This window comes from Ovis aries, chromosome 24, assembly GCF_016772045.2.
Source record: "Ovis aries strain OAR_USU_Benz2616 breed Rambouillet chromosome 24, ARS-UI_Ramb_v3.0, whole genome shotgun sequence".
Taxonomy (NCBI): Eukaryota; Metazoa; Chordata; class Mammalia; order Artiodactyla; family Bovidae; genus Ovis; species Ovis aries.
Window position 1 is genome coordinate 35531780 of NC_056077.1, and position 9053 is coordinate 35540832.

The 9053-nt window shown below is 55.3% G+C and overlaps 1 long non-coding RNA gene across 1 annotated transcript; it reads left to right on the top strand.

Moving 5' to 3' along the window:
* Positions 1–1551: 1551 nt before the first annotated feature.
* On the top strand, positions 1552–7486 carry LOC121817845 (uncharacterized). Its single transcript, XR_006057909.2, has 3 exons — positions 1552–1962; positions 4045–4192; positions 4777–7486. It is a non-coding gene; the product is annotated as an uncharacterized LOC121817845 (long non-coding RNA).
* The last annotated feature ends 1567 nt before the right edge of the window (positions 7487–9053 follow it).

Below are 9053 nucleotides of genomic sequence, written 5' to 3' on the forward strand. Positions count from 1 at the left end.
GTGTGCGGGGAGGCAGTCCACAGAAGGGTGTAAGAAAGTGCAACGTGGGGGTGTTAGGACCAGGGAGTAGTGGAGGTGTGCTCAGGCTGGAGGAGGCACCCAGGGTGGAGGGCGGGTAATTTTTTTTTTTTCATCCTGCTCCGCTTATGGGGGATCTTAGTTCTCAACTGGTCGAATCCAGCGCCCAGCAGCGAAAAGCAGTGCAAGTCCTAACCATTGGACTGCCAGGGAATTCCCTTGCTGTTACAACTCTACTGCTTTCTCTGAACCCAGAGTGATTCCTGGGCAGGGAGTGCATCAGCTCTACTGCTCTGACCAGGCCAAGGCAGGAGTTGGTACCGGTCTGTGTAAGGGACGGACCGCGGAGGAGGCCCATGAAGCCATCCTGAGAGACTGGTTTTACCTAGCAAAGGATGAGGAACCACTATCAGTGAGCAAGTTGGGGCCCCCCAGGCACCCCAGAAAATCCTCTCCAGACACTGAGACTACTGCCACACCTCCTCCCCACCCTGCTCCCTGATTTTGCCCAAGGACACCCCTTTCTGGAGCACCAGCCCCCAGCCAGCACCCCAGTCTTCCCAGCACCCCCATCCCTGCGCCTCTGCCATTTTCACCTTTCATTTCCTCCTCTTTCACCCCCTGCTGCTGGCTGCCCAAATTCCACCTCAAATGTATTCATTTTAAAACTTAAGCTTAATCCAGGGTTAAGGAAAGCACTTCGAGCTCTCTGGGGGTGTAACCAAGCTGAACGTGGACTCATTAACCCAGCAAAAGGCTCCGCTCAAACCACTGTGGTTTAGCATCAAAAACACATGTGATCCTCAGGTGGGGAGGCAGGTGCTCAGCTCCCCAGCCAGCTCCTCCCTTTGGGGGGCAAACTCCAAACAGATTCAGTGCTTCTGTCCAGGGCCTGCCTCTCAGCTGTCTGCTTGGGTGGCTTCAGAGAGCCTGGGCCCTGACCCTGCCTACCCCACCTGGAGGACCCAATTTTTTGAGCCCTGTAGCTTCTTAGAAGGAGAAGGCACTGGCGACCCACTTCAGTACTCTTGCCTGGAAAATCCCATGGGCGGAGGAGCCTGGTGGGCTGCAGTCCATGGGGTTGCAAAGAGTCGGACACGACTGAGCGACTGAGCACGCAGTTTCTTAGAAAAGGCTCTGAGTGAGCCTTCCTCCAGGCTGGTGGTGACCCTTTGCAGGTGATGGGGGCTTGGGGGAGTTCTGTCGGGAGCTGAGCCCTCCTGGTACAGCTCTGCCGCTCTGAGCTGCTTCTGTCTGGAATCCCACCCTGGATACCCCTCTAGTCTTCCCAGATAAGGGGTGTGTGGCCCCAGTCTCCTCTGGACAGGGATCCCTGAGGGCAAAGGCTGATCTTGCTTGTGTTTGAGGCCAGCACTCTGCTAGAGGGCCTGTGAATACAGTCGGTGCCTAATAAATGTTTGCAGCATGAAACGCTGGGCCCAGCACTCATCCATCAGACAGCCATAACACCCTGGACAGTGGGTTGCAGGGTGGGGGCGGGGCGGGAGGGGAGGAGGAGGGTGCTGGGTTCTGCAGAGGCCTCACTGTGGGCAGTCAGGGGTCGTCCTGCCGGCCGGGCTGGGTCAGACACGGACTTCGACCTTGGCTTTGCAGAAGGCGCCTGGACAGTGGCTTCTCGCCCGGGGCGGGAGCTCCGCATCCGGGGAAGGAGGAGGCGTCTGCAGTCCTGTGCCCATCACCTGAGCTGCACCGGGCGGGCGGGGAGGATAACAATTATTGGAAGAGGTTAAAAAAAAAAAATCATTATCAAATAACTACAGCTTGAAAAAGTTGGCGGGCGGGACGGAAAACGCGGCCTGGATCGCGCGGTGGCCGCCTCCGCTCCAGGCGCGCCGCGCCGCGGTAGCCAAAAATCCGAGGAGGAACATCTGTAACGCATTTAAGGGATGTTCACCTTTGAGACCGCGCCGCTGGATGGAGGCGGTGAGTTCACGCGAAAGGAAAAACTCTTTAAGAGGGTTTCCCTTAGGGGACCTGCCTGGCGGGGCAAAGCAGGACTGCACGCCGGGGAGGGGGTGTAATGTCGGGGTGGGGGTGGGGAGGGGCTGGGACCGCCTCTTTGAGCCTCAGTTTCCCCCAGTCTGTAGCACAGATGGTTGCGGATTTTTTTTTTTTTTTTTTTTTTTTGTCCACTGGAAGGGCCCTTCCAGTGGGGACATTCGGAGAGTCCCCTTCTAGTCACCTGTGATCCTGTGAGTGTCGCTGGTGGAAGGAGAAGGACCAGGCTTTGGGTGGGGATGGGGCGGGGCCCTCATTGCCTCCTGCGGGTTGCCAGGCCCCTGTCATTGCATTCCCTCCACATTCCAGAGCCCCTGACGTCTTCTGGGTGAATGATTGTCTCCTGAGCCAGGCCAAACCCACCTTCCTGAACACTCACTGCTCTGTCCCTGCAGAGGAGAGCAGGGGACCCTCCGTTCTCAGTGGGAGAGGTGACCTTGTCCCTCCAGGCTTCGTATTTCTGGCCATTCTCACCTCTTAGGTCTTCATTACAGCCCTCCCTCCCTCAGGCCTTGGCTCCCCTAAAGCCCCCTAGCCCTGATTCCCACCACTCATCAACTTCCCCCTGGGGATTTGCATCTCAGAGTGGTCAGCATGGGGTCCAGTCCACCCCCGCCCCCTCCCAGAGTCACTTCGCAGGTGGCCCAACCTCTGAGCTTTTCAAAGTTAGAGGGGAGGCTGGGGAGGTGCAGGAGCGAAGTGCAGGGACTATTCCCTGGGGACTAACCTCCCCCCCCCACCACACACACACACACACACACACACACACACAGGAAGCCCACTTGCCCAAGAGAGGCTCAGTTGGGACAAGCCTGTGGTCCCGGGGTTTCTATCCACAGTATTATGTCCCTCCCAGCCTTTGTCCCCCAGGAGACAGAAAACACTGGAAACCATATTGCTAGGTGGAGTCAGGAGCACAGACCATCCCTTTGCATGGACTGATCAAGCGCTCATTGAAAAATGCTTCAGATCGTAGATATGGTGTGATATGTATTTTCCAACAGTAAACATAAGTCGGGTGGCAGGAGGGGGCGAGGTGGGGTGGGAGTGGGGGGTGGGGAGGAAGCAGAGCAAGAATTTGAACTCAGGCCATTTGGCCCCAGAGTCTGCTCTTAGCTCTGAGCTGGACTATGAACCTAGCGAAAGTGAAAGTGACGTGTTAGTCATTCAGTTGTTTCCAACTCTTTTGCGACCCCATTACTGTAGCCCACCAGACTCCTCTGTCCATGGAAGTCTCCAGGCAAGAATACTAGAGTGGGTTGCCCTACCCTCCTCCAGGGGATCTTCCCCACCCAGGGATCGAACTCGAGTCTCCTGCAATGCAGGCAGATTCTTTACTGTTTGAGCACCAGGGAACCTAGAAGATGCTCAATAAATGTTTGCTGAAGGAATGAATGGGAAAGCGGATGAGTGACTTCAGAAACTTTCAAACAAGTCAGTTCTTCCACTCCCTGGGGCCTTGGTGTCCCCATCTTACCCATGGTCCTGGGCACGTGCGGTCCCCACATGTGTCTTCACAGTGCAGTTTGTGAGCACCGGTTTCTGCATTTGCAGCTGTCTCTCCATCCCTTGCTCTCCTCTGTCCTCCCTCAATCACCTCCTGGGTAGCACTTCCCTGCCTGGTTGTGCAAGTGCGTGTGTGCAGGTGTGTTGGGCAGTGGGGGCAGCCAGGCAGCAGAGGCACTGAAGACGGCCACCTGGCTCTCACACGGTCTCCTCCCTCCTCAGGTGTTGCGTTGTCACTTACACCTCACCTGCTACACAGCCGTGATCTGTGGCAACATCTGAGAAATTCCATGATTCTCTCAGGCACTGCCTTCTTTCCAGAATCTCAGAGTTCTAGAGTGGTCACGCTGTTGCGATTCCATCTGGGCCCTTCCTCTGAGTTTTCATTGCCTGAACTAAAGTCTGGACTCCAGGGGTCTGGTTCCATGAGCTCTCCCTGGCAGAAGGAATCTGTTTCAAGATAACAAGTCAAAAAAAATCTCCTTTTCCATCCCTGGTCAGAGTCTGGCCAACCCAGTCCGAGGCCATGCCTCCATCCCTGGTGTACGGGAGTTTCTTCCAGTTGGACCCAACTCATCTCTACCTCCCTGCTCACTCGTCGCATCTGTTCTTACATGCACAGCTTGGGAGAACGGGACAGAGGTTCAAGGTTAGTCAGATCTGGGTCGACCTTGAACGTGGACCCTGGACAGCCCCTGAGGGCTATTCAGGGGGCTTGGGAGCTGGCTGACCTCCAGTGACCGGTGATCAGGAATCCAGACCCTAGCCTCCCAGAGTGGGAGGCAGAGTAATGTTTGGTCAGGAGGTGGTGTATCTTAGGTGGATGGGCATCTGGGGACAGGAGCCGATAGGAGGAAGGGCGGGCAGCCTGGCAATGCTGAGTGAGGCTGAGGAAGGGCTCTGGTGTCTGGGAGAGATGAGGATGGCTAGATATGGATGTGGCCCCAGACCACCAAGGGTTCTGAGCAAATTGATAAGCACAGGGTAGAGCCCAGGAGATTGAAGGACACTTGTTAGAACTGGGCGATGGGGTCAGATGGAGCTCCTAGCCCCCGGCGTCAGGAGGTCTTTACCCAAGGAAGTAGGAGGCTTAAGTTTCTGTAGCCAATTTCTCACTTTGCTTTGTCACAAAGAACCCAGAGGTCCTAATTTACAGACCATAACAAGTCCCTGAGCCCAGGAGACCCAGTGCCTCTTAGTTATCTACTTGGTGGATTTTTTTTTTTTTTGCAGCTCCCTGCCTCTTCCCCACAGCTGGAGGAGCTCAGGACAGGCCAACTCACTTCCACTGGCCCAAGTCAACCCCATGTGGAAGACGGAGCCTGACACGGCAAGGCAGCTGGACAGGGTCCTTGACTGTATGGGCCCTGGCATGTCCCATCCAACGTGGACCCTGCAGCCATGCAAGTGACTTGCTTGGCTCCGCCTTGCTTGTCCCAAGAGGCTGGTTCTGGCACCAGCTGTCACTGAATAGTAAACAACCAGCACCAAAAACCCCCTAAGAAGTTTAAGATAAGAGACACCCCTTCAGGGAAGGAAGAACAAAACCTAACAGGAAGCCAAGTGGGTAAACCGTTACTGGTGTCGATGTGAGGGTTGCATCTCTCTGTCCCACGCTGGAGACGCTGTGCTTTTGGCTCTTGGGCTGGCCTGGGATGGGGGCATCACAGAGAGGGGATCGAGGTACACCTGCCAGGGGGCGGGGCTGGGGAGCGGAGCGACTGTCATATCATCTCCTCCTGTGATGCTCTGGGTCCTGCCCAGGTCCCTCCAAGTGGCACGTGAAGGCAGTGACTGGGAGTGGAGGCCCCGAGGCCAGACTGGTCACTGTGTGGTTGCTGAGTGTCCTTGAGAAGTCAGTGACCCTCCTGAGTCCCCTGACTTTTCTGAACGTACCCCCTCAACCACGTCATGGGGGTGCTGAGAGAACTCACCAAGATAACTCAGGCCGAGAGGCTAGCTCGGTGCCTGCCATACGGTGAGCACTATGGCTCAGCAAGGCTTGAGGAAAGGCTGGGTGGTGCACTTTGCAGACCTGGAACTGGGTGAGGAAAAGAAAAAAAGAATTCCTTAACCATCTGGAGCTGGGGCAAATTTCCTGGAGAAGAAGCCCTCCAACCCCCAGCCTGGACACCATCATCTCAGAGGAAAAGGAGAGAGAGAGAGAGGTCTTAATCAGAGCTTGAGAACTATGAATCAAGCACTTTAAATATTGTTTATTATTTATTTGTATTGTATTTTTAAAATTTTATTTATCTTTTGGCCCCATAGTGTGGCACTCGGAATCTTAGTTTTCTGACCAGGGATCAAACCTGTGCCCCCTGCCGTGGAAGTGCCGAGTCTTAACTATTGGGCTCCCCGGGAAGTCCCAAATCAAGCAGTTTTAATTGAACACACCGGACACTGATTCAGCACCTGCTTCTGTGCAGGGTGCAAGGGTGAAAAGATGCCAGTGCTACCCAGGATGTTTCCTCAGCCATCACCATCTAGTGTGGGACCGGAAATGGATGCTCTCCTATAGGCTGTGATGTGGGTCGGGGTGGTGGGCATGCAGAAGAGAGAGATGGCCACTCATTCAGATGGGGAATGTCGAAGAAAGGAGGGGAAAGGGATCTAGGCCCTGGGAGGTGGCAGAGAGGGAGCAGGGAGGAGGGGACATTCTAGGTGCAGGGGTGCTCTTCGAGGGGCTCTGAGAAGCACGGGAGGAGGGAGGGGAGGAGGGAGAACTCGGTCACTGAATTCCCTGCCTTAACAAGGCACCCTCCCCGGGAGGAAGAGGGAGTAGAGGGCGGCCAGTGACTCACTCTGCCCAGCTCGGCCTGGACAGCTGTGCACACAGACTGAGGAAGGGGCTCCCAGGCCACAACCCCCTGCCTCCCTCTCTCCTCCCCGCCAGGGGCTGGCCCATGTCACCTCGATCGACCTTGCCTGCACCAATGCCTGTCTCTCCCTGAGACTGCAGGAATGTCACTGGAAGTCCTCAGTGGCCCTGGAGTTCTCCTGCACCCTCAAGGAGGAAGAGCAAGATGTGAGGTCTCTCTACACGGAGAGTCTCACCTCCTAGGTCCTCTCAGCGTGACTCCAAGGTTCAGGCCCCTAGCAACAGCACCCACGTGCCCATCTGGCCCCCATCTGGCCCCTCTAGTCGTTCATCCACCCTCTGACCCACCGGCACTCAGCCCCGAGCCAGACCACACAGCTCGCAGCCCCAGCACCTCTTCCTGCCTAACTCCAGGGATGTCGTTGCTGGTTGTGTTAGTCGCTCAGTCATCTCTGATTGCGACCCCATGGGCTGTAGCCCGCCAGGCTCCTCTGTCCATGGGATTCTCCAGGCAAGAATCCTGGAGTGGGTTGCCATTCCCTTCTCCAGGGGGTCTTACCGACCCAGGAATCGAACCCAGGTCTCCTGCACTGTAGATGGGTTCTTTACCATCTGAGCTATCAGGGAAGCTCAGGGGTCGGGGCCCAATTCCCCTTGTCGTGAACTCACTTGTTACTCTTTCTCCTCGCAGGAAATATCACCACTGGGGATTCCCTGGTGGTCCAGTGGTTAGGACTTGCTGCTTTTACTGCTGAGAGCCCAGGTTCAATATCTGGTTGGGGAACTAAGATCTCTCGATCCGTGCCATGTGGCCACATTTTTAAAATGGAAAGATCACCGCCCTCTACCGAATTGCTCAGGCCAGAAACTTGGGGTCCTGTCGCCTGGGGTCCTGACACCTCCTTCTCCTACCCCTTATTCCTCTAACTTGACATTACACTGTGTAAGTTTCGGCTCCAAGATAGGCCTCATCCACTGGTCGCCATCTCCACAGCCACCACCCTGGTCTCCTCTGCCATCCTCCATTGCCTGCATGTTGGAGCAGTCACAGTCCCTCTACCTGCCATCCGTCCTTCACACAGCAGCCCAAGTAATTAAAACATGTCAATCAAAAAAAAAAAATGTTGATCAGATCATGTTTCTCTCTGCGGAGAACGTGGAGGGGAGGAGGCTTGTGTAGGGAACCAGTTGGGGTAGTGGGGGTGCGCTGGGAAGGTCAGAGTTTGTGTTTCCCTGAAAAGAGCCCTGGGCTAGAAGGCTGAGAACCTGGCTTCCTTCTGGGAGTTATAGCCTTTCTCTGAGCCTCAGTTCCCCCATCTGTAAAATGGGCATAAGTGGTCCTCCCCTCCAAGGGTTGGGGTGAGGACAAAGTGAATCAAAATGTGTGTGCTTAGGCCTGGGCCAGTGGTAGGCCCCTCACCAGGGCTGGATGTGAGTGGTCGGATCTGTCTTGAATCCCCCTGCAGAAACTGTTTTCCTGGCCAAAGTTTCTCTGCCTATTTGGGCAGGGTTTCCTTCACGGTGTTTCTGATGAAGTTTCACAGTTTACAGGATTTCCACTGCCGAACTAGCGATGACTCAGGCTCTTTCATCTGACCCTTCTGAGAGCAGAGCCCCTATCCTGCCTCTTCTTCTTCTTCTTTTAAACTATTTGTTTATTTGGCTGTGGAGGTCTTCATCTTGGCAGGTGGGATCATTGGTTGTGCCATGCAGACTCTTAGTTTGGGATCTAATTCCCTGACCAGGGATTGAACCTGGGCCCTCCTGCATTGGGAGCTCGGAGTCTTAGCCACTGGACCACCAGTGAAGTCCCCTGCTGCTCCTTCTTGCTGCCCTTTGTTCCAGCTCCATTGTTGGAGGGGACAGAGGCCTTCCGGCCGACTGGAACCAACAAGGAAGGTGGCACAGACCCCTCTCATCCCGCTCCCACCCCCAGTCTGACCAGCTGACTCCCCACTGGCTATAACTCTGGCCCAGTTTACACAACTGAAGAAAAACGCAGAGAACTCAGCCTCCCTGATATGAGGGTGAGATGTATATAGGTCAGGGGCGAAGGGAGTGCCCGGTAGAGGGAATAGCCAGGAATAATGTTCAGAGGCTCTTCCTGTTTCGCTCCCACCCACCTCCCCCTCTGTCAGCACCATCGCCCAGCATCCTCTCCACCTCTACAAGGGCTCAAAAGAAGGATCCAGAACGCCTGGGCTTATCGCATAGGAAGCCAACAGATCCTCTGGGGATGGCAGAGCCCTTCCCCAAGCCCAGATCCAGAGAGCCTGTCACTGCTTGAATTCCTGCTGTGTGATCACAGCACTGAGTCCCCACTCCCCTACCTGGCAGGAAATGACTGTCCTGCCCAGCCTTAAGGGGTGACATAAAACCCATGCCCATGTCCGCCTGGTCCTACATCAGACAGCCCTTAAGGGGTGGACTGGAGATTGCAGCCTCCCTCGTCCTGTGCTTGATGGAGAGGGGAGTGAATGGTGGACGTGGTCCCCAAAAGCAGAGACATGCTAAGTGGGGGACCCTAGGTGCAGGTGTTAAGGAGGTGCCTTATCTGTAGAGAATTTAGTAACAACAAAACTGACTCAGAGTCGGCTTGCTCTGTTATCACTTGCTCTGTTATTGCCAACATAGGTTGGCAGTTCTGAACAATGTCAGGGATAAGACACTCCTTTGCGCCAGGACAGCC